Source organism: Anomaloglossus baeobatrachus, chromosome 9, assembly GCF_048569485.1.
Source record: "Anomaloglossus baeobatrachus isolate aAnoBae1 chromosome 9, aAnoBae1.hap1, whole genome shotgun sequence".
In the NCBI taxonomy this organism is placed as follows: domain Eukaryota; kingdom Metazoa; phylum Chordata; class Amphibia; order Anura; family Aromobatidae; genus Anomaloglossus; species Anomaloglossus baeobatrachus.
In genome coordinates, this window is record NC_134361.1 from 117,256,690 (window position 1) to 117,269,052 (window position 12,363).

Below are 12,363 nucleotides of genomic sequence, written 5' to 3' on the forward strand. Positions count from 1 at the left end.
CCAAACCATCTTGATTGGGTTCAGGTCTGGTGACTGTGGAGACCAGGTCATCTGGCGTAGCACCCATCACTCTCTTTCTTAGTCAAATAGCCCTTACACAGCCTGAAGGTGTGTTTGGAGTCATGTTGAAAAATAAATGATGGTCCAACTAAGCGCAAACCAGATGGAATAGCATGCCGTTGCAAGATGCTGTGGTAGCCATGCTGGTTCAGTATGCCTTCAATTTTGAATAAATCCCCAACATTGTCACCAGCAAAGCCACCCCCACACCTTCACACCTCCTCCATGCTTCACGGTGGGAACCAGCCATGTAGAGTCCATCCGTTCACCTTTTCTACAAAGACACGGTGGTTGGATCCGAAGATCTTAAATTTGGACTCATCAGACCAAAGCACAGATTTCCACTGGTATAATGTCCATTCCTTGTGTTCTTTAGCCCAAACAAGTCTCTTCTGCTTGTTGCCTGTCCTTAGCAGTGGTTTACTAGCAGCTATTTTACCATGAAGGCCTGCAACACAAAGTCTCCTCTTAACAGTTGTTCTAGAGATGAGAAAGTGTGTCCAAACTTTTGGTCTGTACTGTAGATATGCCCGCTGTACATGTTTATGGCTATAGCCACTTTCTTTAAACCTCTCGCACAAATCTTGAGAGTGTTTTTCAAAGGAATGCATGTCGGAACAAATTCTTCTACCACGCAGGAATTGGCTATTTGGTATTCCCCTAATTGTGGCTGGCAGATGCGAGGAGTCTGCTCATAGTAGGGAATTAGTGGAGGTACTTTTACGAAAAATTTCTGTAGAGATATATCCAGATGATGATGTTGATATACCTAAGTCCAAGAAGTCAACATTCCGTCCATATTGATATGTAATCTTCATGTTGATGTTATTATTATTGAGCTGTGCCATAAAGATATCCAGTTCAAGAATATTTCCTTCCCAGAGAAACAGTACATCATCTATGTACCTCCTCCATTGATGGACTCTATCAGTCCCTGGTAAAGGTTCGCTAATGAATATCTCCCTTTCCCATGCTCCTAAAAAATATTTGCATATGAAGATGCACATGAGGCCCCCATTGCGGTTCCTTGCGTCTGGATGTAGATTTGTTTATTTAAACAAAAACAGTCATGGGTTAGAATGAATTCTAGAAGTAATATAAATAGTTCTGATATTTTGGGGTCTATATTGCTGTTGCGCAGGAACCATCTTGTTGCCTTCAGACCATCCATATGGCGTATGGAAGTATATAAAGCTTCGATATCGGTTGTTACTAAAATCATATCATCAGTAAGATGAAGCTGGTCGAGCCTCTGTAAAGCCATAGTGGTATCTCTCAGATAGGAAGGCAAAGTAGCAACTAGGGGTTTCAAATAATGATCGATGGTTTGACATATGATCTCATTGCGCCCATCATTCCCTCAGACTATAGGTCTCCCTGGGGGGTCCTGTAAATTTTTGTGTATCTTGGGGATTAAATAAAAAGTTGGTAATTTTGGACTCATGGTACGGAAATATTTAATCAAATCATTCGTAATGATCCCTTCCTCATGGGCTTGTTCTAGAATGGATAAAAGCTCCGTTTAAATTGGTTAAAGGGATTGGATTTAAGTTTTTTGTAGCAATCAGGATTGTTTAATAGTTTATGTGCTTGCCTCGCATACATCTCTTGGGGCCAAATGACAAGATTGCCCCCCTTGTCTGCTGGTTTGAATTGCACATCATCCCATTTTTGGAGTTCTTTCAAAGCCTTTTGCTCATCCCTATTCAAATTATGGGACCATGAAGGTTGCTGGGCCAGTTTTTCTATATTTTTACTAACCATTTTGGTAAAAATTTCAACAGCCGGACAAATATTAAGAGAAGGAAATGTTTTAGATTGTCGATATAAATGACTGTGAAAATTACTGACCTCATCCGCAGGATAATTCTCGTCCAGGAGAGATTGCAGCGTTGCAAACGCCTCCAATTCCTCCTTAGTATCAAGGCCATTGTTAGAATGGTGGTGCAGTTTTTTCAAGAGGATTTTTCTAGCGAAAAGATGCAGATCTTTGATGGTTATGAATGGATCTATAGAGCGAGGAGGAGAGAAAGTAGGCCTTTTGCATAGCAAATTATACTGTGTGGTACTCAGATCGTGCTCAGATAAATTAATTACCTTATTCTGTTCCCTAGGGATTTTATTTTTGCCAATATATTTTTCAGGGGGAGAATACTTTCTTTTTCTCGCCCGTGTAGTGGGAAGATTATGAGCACCACCTTCATGGTCACTGGCCGATGTTTAGCTTTCACTGATTGACGACGTGGAAATAACTGAACCTTTACGTGAGGGAAGATTCTTAGTAGAAGATTTTTTGTATTGCCAACAAAAAATTCTATTATTATCATAGTCCATGAGATCTCTGGAAAATTTGGTCATTTTGTTTTTGCTAATCTCCTGCTCCCATTTTTCCAAGTCCTGCTCAATTTCCTTGGAATATTTATCAAATAAATCCTTATTCATATCATTTTGTAAGGACGCTTCAGTTTTAGAGATCTCGTCTTCATTGTCTTTCAAAACTTAATTATTATGCTCATTAATAATTTGAATTGAGAGGTCTGTAATTTTTATCTTGGGTACACTACAACTGTGACAGACAGAAGAAAGAAAAAAATTCAGAAATTCAAATTGTATGATTTTTAAATATTTAATTGCATTTTATTGCATGAAATAGGTTTTTGATACAATAACAAAACAAAATGTAATATTTGGTACAGAAACCTTTGTTTGCAATTACAGAGGTCAGACGTTCCTGTAGTTCTTGACCAAGTTTGCACACACTGCAGCAGGGAGTTTTGCCCACTCCTCCCTACAGATCTTCTCCAGATCTTTCAGTTTTCGGGGCTGTCACTAGGCATTTTCAAGCATTTTCTATTGGGTTCAGGTCTGGAGACTGGCTGGTCCACTCCAGGACCTTGAAATGCTTCTTACGGAGCCACTCGTTAGAGTCCCTAACTGTGTATTTCGGGTCATTGTCATGCTGGAAGACCCAGTCACAATCATTCTTCAATGCTCTTACTGAGAGAAGGAGGTTGTTGACCAAAATATTGCAATACATGACCCCATCCATCCTCCTTCAATATGGTGCAGTCATCCTGTCCCCTTTGCAGAAAAGCACCCCTATGTATGATGTTTCCACCCCCATGACTCATTGTTGGGACAGTATTCTTGGGGTTGTACTCATCCTTCTTCCTCCGAACTCGACAAGTGGAGTTGATACAAAAAAGTTCCATTTTGGTCTCATCTGACCACCTGACCTTCTCCCATGCCACCATTGGATCATTCAGATGGTCATTGGCAAACTTAAAACGGGCCTGGACATGTGCTGTGGTGAACAGGGGGGCCTTGCATGCCCTGCAGGATTTTAATCCATGACAGCGTAGTGTGTTACTAATGGTAATCTTTGAGACTGTGGTCCCAGCTTCATTCAGGTCATTGGCCATGTCCTCCTGTGTGGTTCTGGGCTGATTCCTGATCTTTCTTAGGTTTCATCCTTACCCCACAAAGTGAGATCTTGCATGGATGCTCAGACTGAGTAAGATTAATATGGCTTCCATTTTCTAATAATTACGCCAACAGTTGTTGCCTTCTCACCAAGCTGCTAGCCTATTGTCCTGAAGCCCATCCAGCCTTGTGCAGGTCTACAATTTTGTCCCTGTTGTCCTTAGACAGCTCTATGGTCTTAGCCATGGTGGAGAGGTTGGAGTATGATTGAGTGTGTGGACAGGTGTCTTTTATACAGGTAACGAGTTCAAACAGGTGCAATTAATACAGGTAATGAGTGCAGAGTAGGAGCTTCTTAAAGAAAAATTAACAAGTCTGTGAGAGCCAGAATTCTTGCTGGTTGGTAGGTGACCAAATACTTATTTAATGTAATAAAATACAAATTAATTATTCTAAATCATTTTAAAGTTAAAATGAGGGTCCATCTTACAATCCTAGAGTTTCTTAATCCTAATGCTTACAAGGGGGGAGTGGCGGTGGTGGAGTTGCTCAGGAAGGTCACACGAGGCAGGGTCAGGAATGCTGCGTGCTCAGAGGAGGGGGTGTTGCGTCTCAGAAGGGTCAGTGGACAGATGGTCGGCGATACTTCAGCCTTGGGTGTGTCGAGGCGGCGGGCGCCATTGATCTGCCGGCATGCTGCTGTGGTGTCACTGCAGTGGAACGACTCAGGAGGGTCACAGGACGGGGTGTTGGGGTGGCACTGCAGTGGCGGGCACCTAATCTAACTAAGAGCTCCATTGAATCGCCTACAGTTGATGCGATGGACTTCAAGAATATGACCACGGAGGCGGCATGTGCGCAGAAAGGCCTCTGCGGCTATTTTCTTGAAGTCCATTGTGTCAATTTGTACACATGCCACCTGCTCAGCCATTTTCTTGAAGTTCATCGCGTCAACCGCTGCTGATTCAATAGAGCCCGCAGTCAAGTCTGGCGGCCTCTGCCGCTGCTACATTGCAGTGACAACCTCAGTATCGCCGACCCTGCCTCCTATGACCCTACTCCACCACCGCCACAGCGGTAAGTCATATCTGCATTATGATGGCTGGACATTCCCATCTTGTTTGTACTTGCATATAATTGTTTGTACAGATGAACGAGGCCCGTTCAGGTATCCACAAATTGCACCCAAGGATGAACCTGATTTGTGCAAGTCCACAATTCTCTTTCTGAGATCTTGGCTAATTTATTTTGACTTTCTCATGATGCTACACAAAGACGCAGTTTGTTTCAGTTATGCATTAAAATACATCCACAGGTATGTCTCTGATTAACTCAGGTGTTGCCAATAAACCTATCAGAAGCTTCCAAAGACATGACATCATCATATGGGTTGTCCCATATTGTTTAAAGGAATAGTACTCTTAGGCTGCATGTCCACAATAAGTGTTCACAGCATTTTGGACACAGAACATGAGCCAGCTGCGTCCAAAACGCTGTGATGTATGTACAGTACAAGCATAGTGGATGGGATTTCTAAAAATACCATGCCCACTGTGCTTGTTTTTTAAAGAGTAAACACTGACCTGTGCTTTCCGCAATTGTTTGCTGTGATTACGCATGCATCCTCCGTAGAGAGAACACAAGCAAGAGACCGGAGCGCCCTGAACCCTGATCGTGGGCAGCTGTGGTCTCCTGCGGAGGAGACTCGTGGCCCCGCAGGTCAGGACCCACCATTGTCCAAGACGCAACGGGTCTTGATCGTGGACACGAACCCTTAGTGTATGTAAACTTTTCACTGCAGAAAGTAATAAAAATGCCTTAAAACATTCTCGCTCTCTCATTATTCTGGCATTTGGCAAATATAATTAATTTTGGTTCCTAATTGACCTAAAACCGGAAACATTTATTCTGATTTCATGTCAGATAGTGAGAAAAACATGCTACCATGCTAAGAGGTAACAGGACGTAACGAGCACAGGAACTAACGCCCATGCAACTAATTCCCGCGCTCATTAGCATACCATATGGGATCTTTAGAAATACTTTTTCTAAAGATCTCTTTATGTATGTTACTATAGGCTGGGACGGTTAGGCAGGGATTAGAAATATGCACCCAGAACTGCTCGTGGTTCTGGGTGTATAATGCACTTGACAGATTCACTTTAAACTGTATACCATATATTATATGTATATAGAGTAGTATTCAAAATAATAACAGTTCAATATGATTAACCAGAATATTTACAGTTTTTGGTATAAATTATATTACCACATGTCAGACAATTTACCAGTTGGTGGAAAACATTCTTAGAAACCCACCAGACTCGGCATTCATGATCTGCAGGTTTTGAATCTGTGTATTTGAATAATATATCCAAATGGGTGAGTTCAAAATAATGGCAGTGAGGAGTTACATTAGTGAGGTCAATCATTCTGTGAAGAAACAGGTGTGAATCAGGTGGCCCTTATTTAAAGGTGAAGCCAGCACATGTTGTACATGCATTTCTCCTTGAAAGCCTGAGAAATATGAATCGTTCGAGACATTGTTCAGAAGAACTTCGTACTTTGATTAAAAAAGTTGACTGGAGAAGGTAAAACGTATAAAGAAATGCAGATGATGATCGGCTGCTCAGCTACAATGATCTCCAATGGTTTAAAATGGAAAGCAAAAACAGAGACATGGAAGAAAACTGAAGACGACCATTCATATGGATGGAAGAATAGCCAGAATGGAAAAGGCTCAGACAATGATCAGCTCCAGGATGATCAAAGACAGTCTCAAGTTACCTATGAGTACTGTGACACTAAGGCCGGGATGACACGAGGGACTAATGCGATCCTCGCATGACACTCGGCTCACACTGGCAGTACAGCAGAGCCTAGTGTCATGCGAGTGTCCCTGCGACTGAGGTCCGATCATGTGATCGGACCTCAGCTGCGGGGAGCGGGCCGGCGCTGAGGATGGGAGGGCCGGCGGTGAGGAGGGGGAGCCAGCGCTGCAGAGAGGAGGGAGGGATTTATCTCCTTCGTAGCTGGCTATTGCCATTCTCGCCCTGCACTCGTGGTACACCGGTGTAATGCGAGTGCAGTGCGATTTTTCTCTCGCCCCATAGACTTGAATGGGTGTGAGAGAAACCAGGCACGCATTACAGTCACAGCATGCTGCGATTGTTTTCTCGGTCCGATTAGGGCTGAGAAAATAATCGCTCATGGGTGCTGACACACAGGCTAATATTGGTCCAATGGAAAGCGATGTTTTATTGGACTTCACTTGCTCCGATTTTCATGCCGTGTGGCTTAGGCCTTAGAAGACTCCTGTGTGAAGATAATCTATTAGCAAGAAGTCCCTGCAAATTCACACTGCTAAAAGAAGACATGTACTGAAGCGGATACATTTTGCCTAAGATATATCAACTGGCCTAAAGAGAAAAGGAGAAACATTTTGTGAACAGATGAAAGTAAAATTGTTCTTTATGGGTCCAAAAGCTGCAGACAGTTCGTCAGACAACCCCAAACTCTGAATTCAAGCCACAGTATACTCTGAAGACTGTTAAGCATGGTGGTGCAAGCATCATGATATGGGCATGTTTCTCTTACTATGGTGCCAGCCTACTTACTGCACACCAGGGATCATTGATCAAAATACTTGAAGAGGTCATGTTGCCTTATGCTGAAGAGGAAATGCCCTTGAAATGGGTGTTTCAACCAAACAACAACCCTAAACACACCAGTAAAAAAGCAAAATCTTGGTTCCAAAATTGAGGTTATGGAGTGGCCAGCCCAATCCCCAGACCTTAATCCAATAGAACATTTTTGGGATGACAAAAAATGCTGTTTCTGAGGCAAAGCCAACAAATGCAAATATATTGTGGGATGTAGTCTCAGCATCCTGGGCTGGAATAACAGGTGACTGGGGCCAGAAGTTGGTGGCTCTATGCAACATAGATGTGAAGCAGTTGTAAAAAACTGTGGTTATACAACTAAATATTAGGTTAGTGATTCACAGGAATGCTAAATCCTAAATAAAAAGGACAGATTTTGAGCACGTAAAGACAATTGCAGATACTGCTATTTTTTGGAACAGCCCAATGTTATTTTTTTTTATATTTTCTGTAAAGTAGTGAAAAATTATTTACATTTTTCTGCATGTTTTGATTTAGAAAACAGTGTGCAACGTTCCCAATGCAGGGAAATGAAAATTGTTATAAAGATTTTGGCCTCATGTTTTTGAGCACTGCTGTTATTTTGATCACAACTTTATATATGTGGGGCAACCCTGAGGCTCCAGTTGCCACAGAGTATTGCACCTTATTTATGCATTTATGGTGCGATATTCGCCTCGGGTAAGGAGGGGGTTAATCATCGGTATTCCATATTGACACCTTACATAAAACTTTGGAGTCTTCCCACAGGCGGGGATGGCTCAGAGTAGGCGGGGGGTGGCCATCATGAGGCATGGGACTTCCCCTGTCACTGAAGCCAGCCACCTGGGGGGCGGGTTCCACTTTGGGTAGAAGTAGGAGCACATTGAAACAATCTTCAGTCAGTCTACCCGGGAAACCAGTTCTGGGACATGACATCATCACCACTTTCTTCTCTTCTCTTCACGGGGCCTGTGGCTTGGAGTGAAACGCTCAGCCCAGATTCCTCACGGCTGGAAGGGAAACTTTGAAAAAGGACATTCTTCTTTCAAACACCGGTGACTGCTTCTAACTTATCCGAGGTCGACGGGGCACATCACAGCGGGTGACTGATACTACCCGGTCGGCACAAAGAATGAGTGAAGACACCTGGAACCGCAGCATCTGACTCGGACTCTTATTACCAGTGCCTCCGCCCCGCGCCTCAGCGCCAAAGGCCATAGCCATCACTACTCCCCTCATCATCCTCCCCGCTCCACCTGTGAGGAGCGACACCATCTCTGCTGCTATTACCATCTGCCCCGGAGGACAGTGACAGCAGCGGTGGCTAATTCCTGGCTGCGTACCACAGGTGGCATCATGACAATCTTCCTACTACAATCCCCATCATCCTCCCTCCTTATTAGTGTACATCTCGGGGCACGAAGCCGTGCAGGCCACCGCGACATCCCAGATCACCACACTAGCCCGGTGACGAGTAACTCAGGTACAAGACTCCGTGCTGATTCCCCCTGCCCCCTGGGTGCTACATATGCAGACACTATATTTATTAATTTCCACTGAACTGAACTGTCCCCATTGGGGCTCGCAATCTACATTCTCTGTCAGTATCTCTGGAGGACCCAGAGGAAGAAAACATAAAAACTCCTTGGAGAGGGCGTCCTCTGTTGTATATTATATTATTATTACTATTATTATTATTTATTTTTAGGGCACCACTGATTCATGGTGCTGTAATGATTTTATACATATATATACAGTGGAACCTTGGATTATGAGCATAATTGGTTCCGGGAGTGCGCACTTAAACCAAGTTACTCATATCAAAGCAAATTTTCCCATAGAAAATAACTGAAACACAGAATTTGTTCCGTAACCCAACAATATTTACTGTATTTATAGAAACTTATTACAGTAATAAAATATTATGTACTGTTTTAATATAAAATTATTATAGTACACTAATACAGAATACTGTACAATACAGTAAAAAAACAAATAAAACTGCACTTTAGCTTACAATAGAGTTGTTGGTGTGTGAGAGGTACAGTATAAGCAATGTGCTGTACTGGTTAGCAATACAAAAGTACAGTACTATATCCACAAATGCAAATTAATAGACATGCTATGTAGTATATGCTGTACTGTACAGTGGTATATTGTATACAGAATACAGTACATATGTACAGAAATTTACCTCCAGAGCGCGGTTAAAAGACAGAACCGGAAGTGTGAATGGTGAAAATTTGCTCTTATTGCAAATCACTGCTCTTAAACCAAGTTCAAATTTTTAAAATGCTTTGCTTGTCTTGCAAAACATTCTCAAACTAACTTACTCTTAATCCAAGGTTCCACTGTGTATGTGTATATATATATATATATATATATATATATATATATATATATATATATTATATATATATATATATATATATATATATAGTTGCCTTATTCTGTCTGTCTGTCTTGCTCCAAAATTATGTCGTTACAGTGACAACCGTCGCTTTGGCCGCTCGCCTTGGCTCCGCCCCCCACACGGATTGGCTGCTCGCCCCGGCCCCCTGCACGCATTGGCCGCTTGGCCAGGCCCCGCCCCCCTCACGCATTGTACGCTCGTCCTGGTCCCGCCCCCCGCACGCATTCCCCGAAACCACACAGAGCCCCGACTCCCAGGTGACTGCTGCCTCCCCCGGAAGCCCACACCGGCAAGACAAAGTGGAGAAAAGCCGGATGTGTGAAATCACTAGCTTACCCCGGCTCCCGGCACACGTGTGCCGGAGCCGTCGTAGGCTGGTAACCATGGTACACATCGGGTAACTATAGAAACCGCTTTCCTTAGTTACCCGAGGTGTAACATGGTTACTAGCTTGCCCCATGCACTGTGTACACTACAGTGGCCGCGCGACAAGCTCCGATCACGTGTTGTCATGTGACCGGAGCATGTGACCAGGAAGTTGTGGCGCGGCCACTGTACTGTACACAGTGTATGACTGCTTTCAGACGTCCGTGTTTAATCAGGTACCAGTCACACGCATGGTTATGGTCATACGTGTGACATCCTTGTTTGCATGCGTGTGACAGGTACCGGAGAAAACACGGGTCTGTGAAATAAAAATATTTTTCATATTTACCTGCTTTCTCCGGTTCTGCTGCCTCCCGCTCCTGACCGCCTATCAACACACACACACACACACACTGAGCACATATACACACATAGCAGACACACATGGATACACCGAGCACATACACACATAGCACACATGCATGTATAAACACATAGCACACATGCATGTACACACACACACACACACACTGAGCACACACACATAGCAGACAGACAGACAGACACACACACATAGCAGACACACATGGATACACCGAGCGCATACACACATAGTGCACATGCATGTATACACACACACACTGAGCACATATACACACACATAGCAGACACACATGGATACACCGAGCACATACACACATAGCGCACATGCATGTGCACACACACACTGACCACATATACACACTGAGCACACACACACACACACTGAGCACACACACATAGCAGACAGACACACACACACATAGCAGACACACATGGATACACCGAGCGCATACACATATAGTGCACATGCATTTATACACACACACACACACACTGAGCACATATACACACATAGCAGATACACATGGATACACCAAGTGCATACAGACATAGCGCACATGCATGTATACACACACACACTGAGCACATATACACACATAGCAGACACACATGGATACACCGAGCACACACTCTGCTGTACACTCACCCAGCGATGCGGTCCCCAGCACTGAAGTCCCCAGCGCTGTTCCCGCTTCCAGCTCCACAGGGCACTGAATATTCAGTGAGTATAATGAGCGGCGATAAGGAGCAGGAGGCAGCAGAGCTGGAGACAGCATCGCTGGAGAGAAGTAAATATAGAAAATATTTTTATTAAAAAGACCCATATTTTCTCCGGTGTGTTTTACACTGATGTCACACGGATCACATCAGTGTGCGATCCGTGTGACATCCGTGCTGCCGGAGATGCCTGCGTGGTAATGAAAAGTCACACGGTCCGTGTGCAAACACGGACGTGTGAGGCACATCATAGAATAACATGGGTACGTATGACATCCGTGTTAAAAACGGATGTCACACGTACCTAAAACACGGACGTCTGAAACCAGCCTACGCCAGCGCGCCGGATCCGACAAAGTGGAGAAACGCCGGATGTGTGAAACCACTAGCTTACCCTGGCTCCCGGCACATGTGTGCCGGAGCCGGCGTAGGCTGGTAACCATGGTACACATCGGGTAACTATAGAAACCGCTTTGCTTAGTTACCCAATGTGAAACATGGTTACTAGCTTACCCCGGCTCTCGGCACACGTGTGCCGGAGACGGTGTACGCTGTTAACCAGCGTACACATCGGGTAACTATGGAAACCGCTTTGCATAGTTACCCGATGTGTACCATGGTTACTAGCTTACCCCGGCTCCCTGCCCATTCAGATCGTTGGTCTCCCACTATCAAACACGCCGATACGTGCTGCAGGAGACCAATGAGCAAAAAATGAACCATCATTATTCAAGACTTACTGATTATATTATTATTCAATCTGCTAACCTACATACACATTCTAGACTACCCGATACGTTAGAATCGGGCCACCTTCTAGTATATATATATATATATATATATATATATATACATATATATATATATATATATATATATATATATACATATATATATATATATATATATATACATATATATATATATATATATATATATATATATATATGGAAAAAAAGAATGAGACCAGGGATTCCCATGCTGGTACTTGCCTGACTTCACACGTTCAAACTGGACTGGCAGCATCTCCCAATGTGAATAGGTGAGTATCTGTTCATGCTGCAATATAGAAAAAATTAGAAAAAAACAGTCGCACTCTTATAGTCACCTGCTGATCTTGTGTAGGTTTTTAAGAAGCCCAGAAAGATGCAGTGTAGAGTAGGACCCAGGAAAGGAGGGTGTCGTGATGCGGCGCTGGGATAATATTATAATGGCCATTCTAATATTCTAAATACCTCCAATTTATTCATTAGGTAGTGTATTTTCATGCTATTGCAGAGTGCGACTGTCTTTTTCTATTTGTTTCTATATATATATATATATATATATATATATATATATGTGTGTGTGATGTTG